The sequence below is a fragment of the Canis aureus genome, chromosome 5 (genome assembly GCF_053574225.1).
Source record: "Canis aureus isolate CA01 chromosome 5, VMU_Caureus_v.1.0, whole genome shotgun sequence".
NCBI classification, from domain to species: domain Eukaryota; kingdom Metazoa; phylum Chordata; class Mammalia; order Carnivora; family Canidae; genus Canis; species Canis aureus.
Window position 1 is genome coordinate 47,658,989 of NC_135615.1, and position 13,995 is coordinate 47,672,983.

General features: G+C 36.7%; 1 protein-coding gene and 2 long non-coding RNA genes across 11 annotated transcripts in view; 1 reads left to right on the forward strand and 2 right to left on the reverse strand.

Annotated features, from left to right (window-relative positions):
* The window catches only part of LOC144314129 (uncharacterized), a 107,397-nt gene extending 95,396 nt beyond the window's left edge, over positions 1 to 12,001 (forward strand). For both annotated transcript variants that reach the window (XR_013379818.1, XR_013379819.1), the window contains one exon: positions 11,874 to 12,001. This is a non-coding gene — a long non-coding RNA (uncharacterized LOC144314129). The remainder of the gene's footprint in view (positions 1 to 11,873) is intronic.
* Positions 1 to 13,995, reverse strand: part of PDE4D (phosphodiesterase 4D) — a 1,385,565-nt gene that overhangs the window by 1,025,799 nt on the left and 345,771 nt on the right. The gene's annotated exons all lie outside the window — the stretch shown is intronic.
* Positions 1 to 13,995, reverse strand: part of LOC144314128 (uncharacterized) — a 32,644-nt gene that overhangs the window by 17,711 nt on the left and 938 nt on the right. The gene's annotated exons all lie outside the window — the stretch shown is intronic.

Below are 13,995 nucleotides of genomic sequence, written 5' to 3' on the forward strand. Positions count from 1 at the left end.
GACTGAACGTTTGTGCCCTCCCAAAATTCATGTATTGAAGCCCTACCTCCCCAGGGTGATGATATTTGAAGGTGCAGCCTTGGAGAAGTAATTAGGTTTAGATGATGTCACAAGAATGGGGGCCGGGGGGGGGTGGTGGTCACCCAAGATAGGATTAATGTCCTTATAAAAAAAGAAAAAGACTTTTCTTCTCTCTCTGCCACATAAGGACACACTTATAAGACAGAAGCCACAAGAGATCTCCCACCAGAACCGGACCACTCTGGCACCCCAACCACAGACTTCAGGTCCCCAGAACCATGAGAAATAAATTTCTGTTTTTAAGCCACCTTATCTATGAGATTTTGTTATGGCAAGCTCAGCTTGACTAACACAGTAACTAACATTTTTTTTTCCAACAAAGAAATGATTTTGGCAATATTAGTCAGTCTTGCTTTTTACTCTTCCCTTTTACATGTTATCAGCCTGCTTTCTCCTCTAAGTTCTCCTCTCTCATTTTTTCTCTTTTACTATCTTTAGACACTGGAAATATTCCAGATAACTACTTACTTGAAAGTCTGCAGCAAACACATTCCCTTTAATTCCAATCCTTCACTTAAGGTTTTCACTTCCTTGCTTTTTGCCCAACCATTGCAAAATTAGTAATGTCTATATTTTGTATATCAGTCCATATTCAACTATAAACTGAAAATACACAACTATTATATTATTTTTATATTCCTCTATTAGAGTATTAAACTAATTATAATAAAATCTGAATGAAATATCCAATCTCAAAGCAAAGGAACATGATTTATATTAGTTCCAAGGAGATTCTCATTCCATAACACGTGATTGATTACCAGTCTAATTTCCCCAGCAGCCACCAACCCTGTTTCCTTTCCTTTTGCTTCCAAAACCACAAAGGAAAAATATAGATACCAATTAACCCATAACAAATTCCTTTTTTCATTCCATACTCCCTTCTTCAACACCCCCCCTCAATCTGACTTCTGTTCATGCCACTCTGCTGAAAATCTCTCACAAAGATGACCATGAACGCCAAGTTGCCAAACAACAGATCTATTCTCAATCCACATGCTATTTGGTCTTTCTATATCTTGTGGCAATTTAACCACATCTTCCAAAAACCATTCACTTTTCTGCTTCAAGGTCAATGGATAGATGTCATTTCTTACCAGTTTGTTGACTATCTCTTCCCTATTTCCTGCAAGTGGGTGTTACCCAAACAAGTTTTTGTCATTAGTACTCTTATCTTCCCTTGCTTCAAGCCATCCAATCCTAAAATGACAACTATCACAGACTAGGTCAATCCACATCCCTAAGAGACTACTCTGATTACCTCCGGTTCCTGAAGACTTTGTTAAGGAGATTTTACTGATGCCACATGGCAGGATCCTTGTTCCCATTCTTTCATCTCTACCCTTGAAAATATGGTGAGGTTCCTCTAAGGAGTCTCATACACTTACTTCACTAGAAGGCTTCTCCATTTGTGCTTGGTTACTTTCCTCAGCTTAACTCTCTCTGTACTATATATGCCATGTGGACTTCACAGTTCTTGACCTCTGCCTAGAAACCTTTCCCGTTTTTCAGGGTGGATGCAGGTTGTGTGTGTGTGTGTGTGTGTGTGTGTTGTGTATGCATATGTTCACATTCAGTGATGATCTGTGGCTCAAACACCCATAGTGAATTGAAATCCCATCCCACTATCCTAGTTCAAGCCATTTTTATCTGACACTTGTATTACTCCCACAGCCACTAGATCAGTGGTTTTCAAGCCACCTGCATCACAATCTTCCATTGTGTTTATTAAAATATGGTTTCTAACATTTAAGTCCATTTTTACTGAAATCTCAAGGGGTGGGGTCCTGGAATGAAAGCTTTTGCAGGATATAATAACAAGATTCTGCAAGAGATTTTGTTTTTTTTTAATAATAAATTTATTTTTTATTGGTGTTCAATTTGCCAACATACAGAATAACACCCAGTGCTCATCCCATCAAGTGCCCCCCTCAGTTCCTGTCACCCATTCCCCCCCGCCCCCGCCCTCCTCCCCTTCCACCACCCCTAGTTCGTTTCCCAGAGTTAGGAGTCTTTATGTTCTGTCTCCCTTTCTGATATTTCCTACCCATTTCTTCTCCCTTCCCTTCTATTCCCTTTCACTATTATTTATATTCCCCAAATGAATGAGAACATATAATGTTTGTCCTTCTCCGATTGACTCATAGCTCCAGACTAGAGGGAAGAGCTCTCAAGGTCTTGACAGGCCTTAAAGTTCAGCAAGTGTCTGCACATGGACAGCTTATTTTTCCTAAAACATGTTCTGAATCTCATGTAATGCTTTCAATATGAAAAATTTTTCCTGCTACCAGCAGCAAGGTAAAGACCTCTATCCTTAGCAGACTGCCATTTAAAAGTATTCCACAATCTGACTCTCATTCACAATTCCAACCTTGTCTTTAGTTACTTGGTGACATAAACCTTCTGTTCAGACGTTTCATGGATGACTTACAGGACTGGGTTAACATTCATATGAAAACTATGATGAATGTCATTCATACAATAGTTTCCAAATGGCCAAACATCAAGTTCTGTAAGATGCAGGAACTCACAAAGAACAATACGTAATTGTAAAAGACATTCAAGTTTTAGAGAATGCTTTCTCTGTAACAAAAGCCTGTATATCTTTACACCCAGTGAATGTACTTGCTTGAGTTAAGATTCAAAGAAATGCGGCCACTGAGGAAAACAGTATGGAGGTTCCTCAAAAAATTAAAAATAGAATTACCATACGATCGAGTAATTCCACTACTGGGTATTTGTCCAAAGAAAATGAAAACAGTAATTTGAAAAGATGTATGCACCCCTATGCTTACAGTAGCATTATTTACAACAGTCAAAATATAGAAGCAACCCAAGTATCCACAGACAGATGAATGAGTAAAGATGTGATATATATACATGTATGTGTGTTTGTGTATGTGTGTGTGTGTATAATGTTACCCATAAAAGAGAATGAAATTTTGCCATTTGTAACAGAATGGATGGATCTACAGGTTATAATGCTAAGTGAAATAAGTCAGACAGAGAAAGACAAATACCATATGATTTCACTCATATGTGGAATTTAAGAAACAAAACAAGCAAACAAAGGAAAAAAGAGACAAGCAAGAAAACAGATTCTCAAATATAGAGAACAAACTGATGGTTCCCAGGCTGGGAGTGGGGGTAAAATTAAGAGTACATTTATTATCTTGAGCACTGAGTAATGTATAAATTGTTGAATCACTATATTGTGCTCCTGAAACTAATATAACAGTGTATGTTAATTACGCTGGAATTTTTTAAATAAATAACTTTTTAAAATAAAAGTAAAAATTAAACAAATATAAAAATAAAAACTGAAATGATCTTTATAGGTTTTTGCCTTGCTGAATTGCATGAAGTTTGGGAAAAGCATGTCCTTTAGAATTAGATTGTGTCAATTCAAATCCCTCCTTTTTAACTCACATTAGATGAATTACTTAATCTCTTTGCCTCAGCTTTTTCATTTGTAATATGGCCATAGCAAGAGGACTTACCTCCTTAGGTTGTTCTGGGGAATTCATGAGTTAATATAGAAAACGAACAAAGGGCAGTGCCTAACATCCATAGTAAGTATATGTGATACATTCATACACATACATACAGATACATGCATATGTATGGGGAAATACTCAATTTGATATTTGAGAAGTTTGAAATACTCAGAGTATATTCAGATATAAATAAAAATCTATAAATCAGAAAGGGTTTGGTGTTCGGTCATAGAGAGAGAGGTTTGGGTGTCATCAATATATAAATGAAACTCAAAGACAAAGACTTATATGAGCTGACCCTGAGGGAAGACATAAAGAGAGAGACATGAAAAACTTTGGGACAGAAGCTAAAATTAAAACTTTTAGGCAGACCCGGAGTTTAGTGGCTCTCTTAATTTAGGGGATTTGGCATTTAATTATAATGAAGCATTTCTGGATATAAAAAATAACCTATGAGCACAGAAACTCTTTTTCTTACACAAAATTACATTGTTATGCATGTCAATGCTGCTATATAGAGGCATTAACATTATTTACACTCTCATTTTGTAGCTGTTCATCAAATTGTTCCCAAATATATCCATTGGATTAGAATCAATTCATTTTTCAAAATAAGCTATGAAACAGAATTGATTGCACTTCATGAAGAACACCAGTGCACCAAAAGGAAAGGTGGTTCATCTGTCTAACTCTAGCATGGACTTAGTCTCTAAACTTCAGGTATCTATGGAGGGCACTGACCCAGGACTCACAAAGTGAAGAGTCATACTCAGCAGGAGCGCATGACCCACAAGCCACATCAGCTTCACAAAAGTACTAGTAATGCAAGGACTATTCCTCAGAACCACCAAGATATATGGACACTGGGTGACCCATAGCACCAGACCCATGTGGTACTCAAAGATTGTTCTTTGAATCACTCTGCCCTGGAAGCATGTAGATGAGCTCTGCAGGAGGCTTCATTTTCATGGGCAGGTTTGTGTCAGGTGGGCACCTGGGTCTTTGACATCTGGTTTGATCCATAGAGTTGTCCAGTTCCTCAGAGTGCATTTGGGACTCTTAGCAGGTCCTCTGTGCCTGCATTCCTGCCAGCTAGAAGTGCTTCTCCCACACTTTCCCACCTTGCAGCACTGGTTGTGTTGTCCAGTAATTGCTTTTATCCACTTTTTGATGATGAGAAGTAAGATTCATATCAAGGTCTAGGAAAGCTTGGAAAATGCTTGACAGGCATTAATGTGAAAGCATTTCCAACTCACAGAATCACCTCAGTATGAAAATGACAGTTGATGTTCAGTAACCATGGAAAAGAGAAAATAGGCATAGGACGCACAAGGACAATGTCCAGATTTTTCTTAGATAAATTCATTAAATGATAGAGAAAAACTTGATTTCCAGTCCCATGTGACCTGATTTTATTCTGAAGTCACTCTATCATCTGATTTTGACCACTGTTGTGGCTAAGGAAAAACCCTACAATATTCCAAATAAATTAAATAATGTGGCCACAACAAAGTAATGCTACATTGATATCTTTCACTTAAATAATTAAAAGATAAAATTAAAGCATAGTATTTCACCCCAATGCAAAGGGTCAGATTATCAAATCCCCATGGTAATACAAGATGCGGATTGAAATTCAGAACATTGCACTTAGCCATATAGTGAAATTATTGGGTATGATTGTCCTCCATCTTTTTTAAAAACATTCTAACACATGCAGTATCTTTTTTAGTTTGATTTTTTGTTCATAATGACATTTTTGTTTAAAACTATGAAAAAAGCCAATTTGGTATATATTTATTTTTCAAACTCTTTGTGATTGTTTTAATGTATGTTTTACTCCCAACCTCAGTTTTCTAAGAGCCAGGACTTCCTGAGATTATTTCGGCCCCTGGGGCTGCCCAAAAATCTTACTACATTTTCCTAGTTCATTTACTCTTTTATCCACTGATGATTATTTCACAACTCTCTTCATATTTTCAACAGTTTCTGTCCTATCCTTGTTGATAATTTGATTCTTATTTCATTGAGAAAAAAAATTATAACAAAATAGAAAATAATTTTCCTCTGTTTCTTCAATCACATTTATCAAGCCCTCTACTTACATATCTAATCCTATCCCTTTTGATCTGCTAAAAATATTTCTCCCATTATTAACCTTTGTCCTACAGCACTAACTTCCACTTCTTCTCTGGATTATTCCTATCCACATAAAATCACACTGCAATGTTTCTCATTTAGGTCTCAAGTTCCACCTGTCTCATTTCTCTGCCCAGTTTAGAGAAAAAGCGCTCACAAGTTCTCCAACCTCATAATCTTCACTTCCTACCCCCCTACTAGTTCTTGAATCCATTCCAACTATGCTTTGTCCTCAGCACTCCACTGAAACAGTTCTCTTCAAGGTCATCCAAGCCTTTTCAATGCTGAATCCCTAAGTCAGTTCCCAACTGTCACTCAAGTAATCAGCAGCATTCAGCAATTAATCATTCCTTTCTTTTTGCAACAGTGTCTTCACTTGACTTCCAAGACTACCCTCATTCTAAGTTGTCTTTCTGCCTCACCAGCTGCTCCTCGTCAACATCCTTTTTCATAACCTCTCATAACCTGAACATCAATACATTTAAGTCACTTCTCTTATTGACCTACAATAACTCCTTAACTTTAAAATCATCAGTACCCAAATTATGTTTGTAAACCAGTTCTGAACTCCACACTCATATAACCATTTACTCAGCCTTTCCACTGATATGTCTGAATGCATATACCAAATATAACATGGAAATCTTGATCTCACTGCCTTACCATCTCAATAAATAGAAACTCTATTTGTACAATATCTCAGACCAGGATTCATACAATCAGCTCTGACTTCTGTCAACTAATATCAATCCAGCAGCAAATCTTGTCAACTCTACTATCAAAATGTATCTAGATCTTATCTGTCTTCTCATAGGCATAGCTACTACCACTCTGGTCTGAGCCATCATCATCTTCCACCTGGAATAATGCATTTGTCTTCTATATAAATTCAACTGATGCTCTGCCTTGATGTCCTTTATTGGTATTTATCATGTTCCAGTAACTACTGACTGCTAAAGAGAGCTAGTAGCAGCATCCCCAGAGAATAGTCTTATGGAAGACCTGAGGGAAGCCTTCCCCAGGAATAGCTGTGTGATTATTCCCCTCACTTCCCAAGCTAGCCAATAGCCAATGACTTACTAATACAGGTATCAGGGATACAAAAGCTAGCCCCTTTTCTTGAAGTGGGACAATTGTGTGGTATCATTCCTACTTACGGGTTTCTCTTCTGCACTAAATTCCCATCTGGTTTGGATTAGGCTAAGGCTGGCTTGGGGTGAAACCACATTTTTGCTTAGCTCCCTCCCATGCCTTATCCTGCTATTTCACTCTATGTTACTTTTGAGAACAGTCCTGTGATAAACTACTTGCACAGTAATTTCCAATTTGGGCTCTGCTTCCATGAGCCCTAATCTAAGATACCTTCTAACTGATCTTTGTATTCTCACTGCTACTTTTTATTCTCTCCCAATAAATCTCAGAGGTAGACTGAATCTTTCTTCTGTACAATACCCTCCAATAGCTTTCATCTCACTCACAATAAAAGCCAAATCCCCTATAGTAATCTATTCAGACTTACATGATTTCTCTGACTTAATCTTTTATAATTATTTTTTCTCCACTTTAGCCTGTACGTATATAGAATTTTATAGAATTTTCAGAATTTAAGCTTTGTGAGGGCAGAACTATTTTCACTGCACTGATAATATTCCCAGTACCCAAAAAGTTTTGGGCACATAATGGAAATCAGTATATGTTAAATTAATTAATCATAATCATAGTTCATACCTTTAATGCTCCCCTTATTCTTACTTCTCTGTGAATGCCCAAGTCAGAAACAGAATTTTACTTAGGGCAAAGGTAAGTACAAAACATTGATTATCAAAGACCATCCTCCTAGGTAAGAAAATAAGGACCATGCTTGCCATTTTGAGCTAAAACCTGCCCTTTAATATCTCAAAGATCCTAGCCTGAGAGAAGCAACAGTTTGAAAAGGAGAAATAATTAGAGGCATGGTTCTTTGGAGTCAAAGAGGTCTTTGATTATGATTTCATTTCCATCAGTTTCAGAAGATTAGGTGCCCAAGTTAATAAGGCATCAAGCACAGCCTAAATTATAATATATATTCAATATTTGACTCAAACAGTGAATTTCATCTGTCAGATCATATAAACACCCTAGAGTTTTCTATTAAAAGTTTATGACTTATTATCCCAAATTCAGTTATCCTTGAAAAACACAAACCCAATTTAAGTCTCAGATCAGTAATACAAGTCACAGATGCCAAAACAACACTCTAAATGCCAAACAGAAAAGATTTACTACTATTCTGTAATACTCTTCTTAGTATTCAAAGGAAGCACTAAAAATTATATAGAATTTGTATTGCACAAATATTTTGCCTGAGTATTTATTATTCCTTCTACAAATATCTATTCCCTTAGAAATAGATGGTTAAAGAAATGAAATGGGAATAAACTAACTTGATTTCCTCTATGCAGCCTTAAATTACCAGTGAAAGTCCTCTGCATGGCATCTTCATGTGTCTGCCTGAAACAAAATAGCACACTTGTATTTTTTAGCCAACTGGATTGGCCAACAAGGCAATTTTGTGAAATATGCCATTACAATGAATGTATCTAAATGCTAGCCATCAACATCCAATTCAATTAAATAATATTTATTTTAGACTTACTCTGTGCCAGGTGGTAGGGTAGGGTTTAGGATTCGAAAAGGAGTGGTTATCGAAAAAGAGATAATAGATGCAGATATTGTTCTAAGCAGTGCTAGTGTAACAAGGAATAGACCATCTCCAGTAAATAAGAGATATTAACCAGTTAATAACACACTTATGATTAAAAAACACTAAATAAGTACAGTGAAGGAAATATATAGGGTATATAGGGTATCTAGAAGTTCAGGGAAAGCTTCACAATGAAGGTGATTCTAAGAAGGTGATTCTAAGATGCGGAAGAGTTCACTAGGTAAAATGTCAAGTGTTCCTGGGAGAGAGGATGTCATGAGCAAAGGCCCTGAGGCATTGACTGGAAAGTCGATGTAGATGGAACTTAGAAAGTAAGGCAGAGACTGCTTCAGAACAAGGCAGAGAAGATGCTGGAGACAGAGCGTGATTCTGATTATATAGGACCTGGAAGACTACACTGAGGCGATGTTAATGGTGTTAAGAACAATAGGAAATGATTCACAGATGTTAAGTCAAGGCTGTGTGGCCAGTGATAAGGTTAGATTTGTGTTTTGAAAAGATGACTCTGACCAAAATGTGGACAACAGGCTGGATAGGGGACAAGAGCAGAATGCCAAGGAATGGATAGAGGCTGCTATTAACTGTGTTCAGAAGAGAGGTTGTTATGTCAGCTTAGATAAGCTGGCCCTAGTAAAGAGGAATGATGAATTCATCAAATGAGAAAGATGAATCCAACAAATAACTAGAAGGTAAAATGGACAGATCTTAGTGATAGAAGGCAGATAAGCAATTAAGGGGAGGGGATGAAGTTAGAGAATTGGATGAATGCTGTCATTCATAGCTCTAAGGGGAAGAGGACACAAGTAAGGCATGGTGAAGCTGACAGTGAGAAGAGACCATGAACTTTTTGGATATGAAGTAGGATTCAAATAGGAAATCATAAGAGAGCAGTAGGATATACAGGTCTGAGCCCTAAAGAGTAAATATGAGCTAACTATATAAACTAGTTCGTCTTTGGCATATAAACAATGATTAAAGTCAAAAGCATGTAAGGGGATGCCTGGGTGGCTCAGTGGTTGAGCATCTGCCTCTGGCTCAGGGCGTGGTGCTGGACTCCTGAAATCAAGTCTGGGCCCACAGTATGTGATCTCGCGATGCCAACCTGTTACTTTATTATTATTTTTTAATCAAAAGGACAGTACCTTTCTCTAACCAGCTCTCTCCCAGCCCCCTCACCCCATGTTTGAATGATGTTTTATCCTTTGGAACGAGCAAGGCTATGATGCAGCAACTATTGTCTGTGTCTCCTGTGTGTCTGTTCTTGTCACAAATGTATTTGGGGACATTGGATGCATTCATTTTCTTTTTCTTTTCTTTTTTTTAATTTTTTAATTTATTTATGATAGTCACAGAGAGAGAGAGAGAGAGGCAGAGACCCAGGCAGAGGGAGAAGCAGGCTCCATGCACTGGGAGCCCGATGTGGGATTCGATCCTGGGTCTCCAGGATCGCGCCCTGGGCCAAAGGCAGGCACCAAACCGCTGCGCCACCCAGGGATCCTGCATTCATTTTCTGTAATAAAGTTTGTTAATCAGTCTTCCCAAAAAGTAAAAAAAAAAAAAAAAAAAAAAAAAAAAAGCAGGGAGCCTGCTTCTCCCTCTTCCTGTCTCTTCTCTCTGTATCTCTCGTGAATAAATAAATTAAATCTTTTAAAACAAACAAAAGCATGTAAGGTATAAAGGTTGGGAAAAAAAGAGGATCTAGAACCAAGCTTAAAGAACCTCCAACACTTGATGGCCAAGTACAAGTTAAAAGAGAGATAGAGAAAGAGAGTCAGAAATGAAAGAAGAAAACCCAATAAGTAGTTATATAAATGACACCAAGAAAGAGGAGGTGTGAGAACACAAAGGGAGGGACTACATCCAAGTACTGACACTGTGAAAGGCTTCACTTACTACCTCGAAAAGATCTGAAATAATACAATTTAAGGTTCTGAGATTGGGCCAACTTGTCCAAAACTATAACCCTGTGTCAATAAAGACGACTCCAGGATAGATCAATGAAAAAGTCTACTGAATAATATCATCCAAAAGAAACAGGCACATATTTTTTTTTAAGATTTTATTTATTCATGAAAGACAGAGAGAGAGAGAGAGAGAAACAGGCAGAGGGAGAAGCAGGCTCCATGCAGGGAGCCCGATATGGGACTCGATCCCGGGACTCCAGGATCACACCCTGAGCTGAAGGCAGGCGCTCAACTGCTGAGCCACCCAGGTGTCCCAACAGGCACATGTTGTAAGTATTATGTGGATGTAACACATTTTTAAAAGATTATAGAAAGAAATTAATTTGAATATGGCACAGTGTCACTTGATCAAAGAGTGGCAGGGAGTCAGCAAAATCCTTTCTCTCTCTCCTGGGATCACATCTAGCCCACATTTCCCATGCATGAACATATGAATGTAAGAGGAGCTGAAACAATCTATTCCATATCTGGGCCTGCTTAGAGAAAACTTCTCTGGTTTCTCCATTCACCTGGTGAAAGAAGTATGAAGCTTGAGAGGACAATGATGCCACATTTTCATAGGAAGAAATGCCGATGTTTCAATGACGAGGTGGCAGGCAATCCATCAACCAGAAATATGAACTAACTTTACATAGATGAGTTTTACACTTCACTTGTTGAAGCTATTGGGATTTGGGGAGTTGTCTCTTGGAGTAGTCAGTATTATTTATTCTGATACACTAAGGCTGGTTACTTTAGAAGCAATTCAGGCAACATTTATCTCTCAACCCACAATTACATTCTAACCCTTGTTGAGTCACTAGTAAATTGTATTTCAAAGACAAGGAATAGAAGACTCAAAGCTAAATGGTAGTTAATTTACTACAAAGCATATCCTTATATTTGGGTCAAAATAATGTAAAGTTTTTTTGTTTCTGACAAACAGTATACTTATTTGAAGTAAATTCAAACTAAACAACACTCTTACCAGAAGAGGAAAACAACGTTCCATTTCATTCCTTTGGCTGGCAGTTACTTTCTCCATCAAAACTGTGTTAAAGTGGCTTAAACAGTAATTAAGCAGAATGTAGTTATCTCAAATTGAAAAAGAAAACTCTAGATTTTTATAACATGTATTCTTTGCTTAGAAAGACACAAAAATTCATTTAAAATATGTGTTTATGTAATCCTATGCAAAATATGCAAATGCTCATATGACAGCTTGGCAAAGATGCTGGGAATCTTTAGAGAAAACCTAATGGATACTGCATATGCTTAATGAAGACTTCTTTTTTAAGCCTTTGGAGAGGGGGGAAAAAAGACCAGTAATGGTACAGTGATGGGATCTAAAAAGTTCTACAGGAAGGAAGAAATGTTAACTGCAGGAAGGAAAGCACTGCTAACACGATTGAGATGTTTTCTGGGTTCTCAGTATTTTTCAGGCTAAATATAAGTATGTGATCAGTAATTCTGCTATGGTAATTTGATTTTTATCTCTCTTTTTTCTAGGATCAGCTACATCATTTACAGAGCCCATGTTGATGTGGGGCCCCATGTGAATCCACAGGTTGGTTGAAGAACTGTGAAACTGAACTTGCCCTTATATCTCACTCTGAAAAATAAAGTTAAAATAACAAACCCAGAGTCAAGATTTTTCTTTTTCTTTTAAGAGCCAAGATTTTTCAAGTGTGATGAATAAAACATATTTCATGGTGGTTGTTAAGAGTTTTGTATTAACTATGGCCATTAATCAGGGTTGCCCCATAAAGATTCCAATATTGTATAAAATCTTTGGTCTCCTGCTTTTCTTTTTATTGTGTCATGTAGATAACAAAAACATGACTAGAAAAAAAAACCTCTAAGACAAAACAATGCAATATCCTTCTTTGCCCTACGCTTAACAGCATATAACAAGATAATGTGTACTGCTGATTGAAACGGCTTCCTATTGAGAGATCACCAAATATTGGCAGACTTACAGCAGAATAATACCCTGGTGAAAACAAAGTTAGTATGATTTCCAAAGAAAGTTCTGTGGTTGCAGAGATAAACCCTGGGACAATATGAAAGAGAAAACACAAATGTGTGAATATGGAGAGGTGAGATCACTGAAAGTCATCTTGGGGGCTGCCTAAAACAAAACATTTCTTTAGATGCCCATTTCCTGTGATGCTGATAACGGGGGAGACTAAGCATGAGTGATAGCAAGAGTTATATGAAAAATCTCTATACCTCCCACTCAATTATGATAAGAAAACGTTCTAAAAGAATAGAGTCTAATTTTCCATATATTTTGTAGATTTTTGCTGCTTATTTACTTATATACTATCCTATTCCAGAAAGAATTTACACAACCTGATGAATTTTATACTAATTGAGACAATTCCTTCCCGCATTACAAATGGTAAATTTAACTATAATTATTTTCAGTAGAAAAAAATAGAATTTAGTACATTATACTCAATTACCTGGTATGTTTAAGTAAGAATTTTTAAAAAAAACCCCACAAATCAGACAATTATACTCATTTATTCATGTTTTAGGCATATATTTGGAGTTCACAATATGCCAGAGATGCTTGCTGGTGAAATAATGGTGATGAGGACATGGTTTTTTAAAAGTGATACAGTTGAATTTCTAATATAAATAATATCAGTATACCAAAGACACAAAGTTTAGTACTGGATAGTTCACTTTTCACTATGTTTAAAATATTATTCAAGTAATTTGAGCAGACACATAAATTGCTCCTAATCCAGTGCCTGAAAACTGGTAAGCACTCAAAAGATGTTAGCTAATATGAATTAGCGTTATGCTACAAGATTCTCAGTTCTCTTTGTTACGCAGTTGCTAAATGAATATTTCCACTGACAAGTAGGTCACCACTTCATGAGAAAGTCCCTTCTGTTACTCTATGACAACTCAGTTATAAAATGTTTCTTAATGAGCTTCCATCTGACTGCTTGCAACTCTATGTTCTACCATTTAAAGCAGTGCTCTTTAACCTGGGGTCCACAAAGAATTCAGAAAGTCTATAAATATGGATGAAAATCATTACATCTATATTTTTACTAACTTCTAAAAGAAAAGTAGCATGTACTTCAATTATGAATACAGTCAATAACCCATAATTGTGTAATTTTGTCACTAATGGAAATCACAAATATTTTCTCATCTCATTAGACATGTTGTAAACATTCCAAAATAACATAGACATACTAGATCTTATTAGTTATTTAATAAATATGCACACATACCACTATACCAAAACTGTGTTTAATATTCTGATAATTTATATCAGTATAATTGTTTTCCTTTTTAATCCTATAATTTTCCTTTATACTTAAAGACATTATATTGAGAAAGCATTCATAGGCTTACCCAGTCTGCCAGATGAATCTAGGTCATACACACATACACATACACATAGGATAGTAAACTCTACAACGAGCTAGAATAATTCTACTCCCTTTCTCATTGAAAAAACCCTCAACTATTGAAAGGTAAATATCTGATTTTCGGAGGCCTTGATTTTCAGATGTCTCTTCTAAACATTTCTAATTGAGCATGCCTCCAGGCATGGCCTATGGAATACTAGTCGGCAAAATTATCTATGTAAAAGAAAATATCC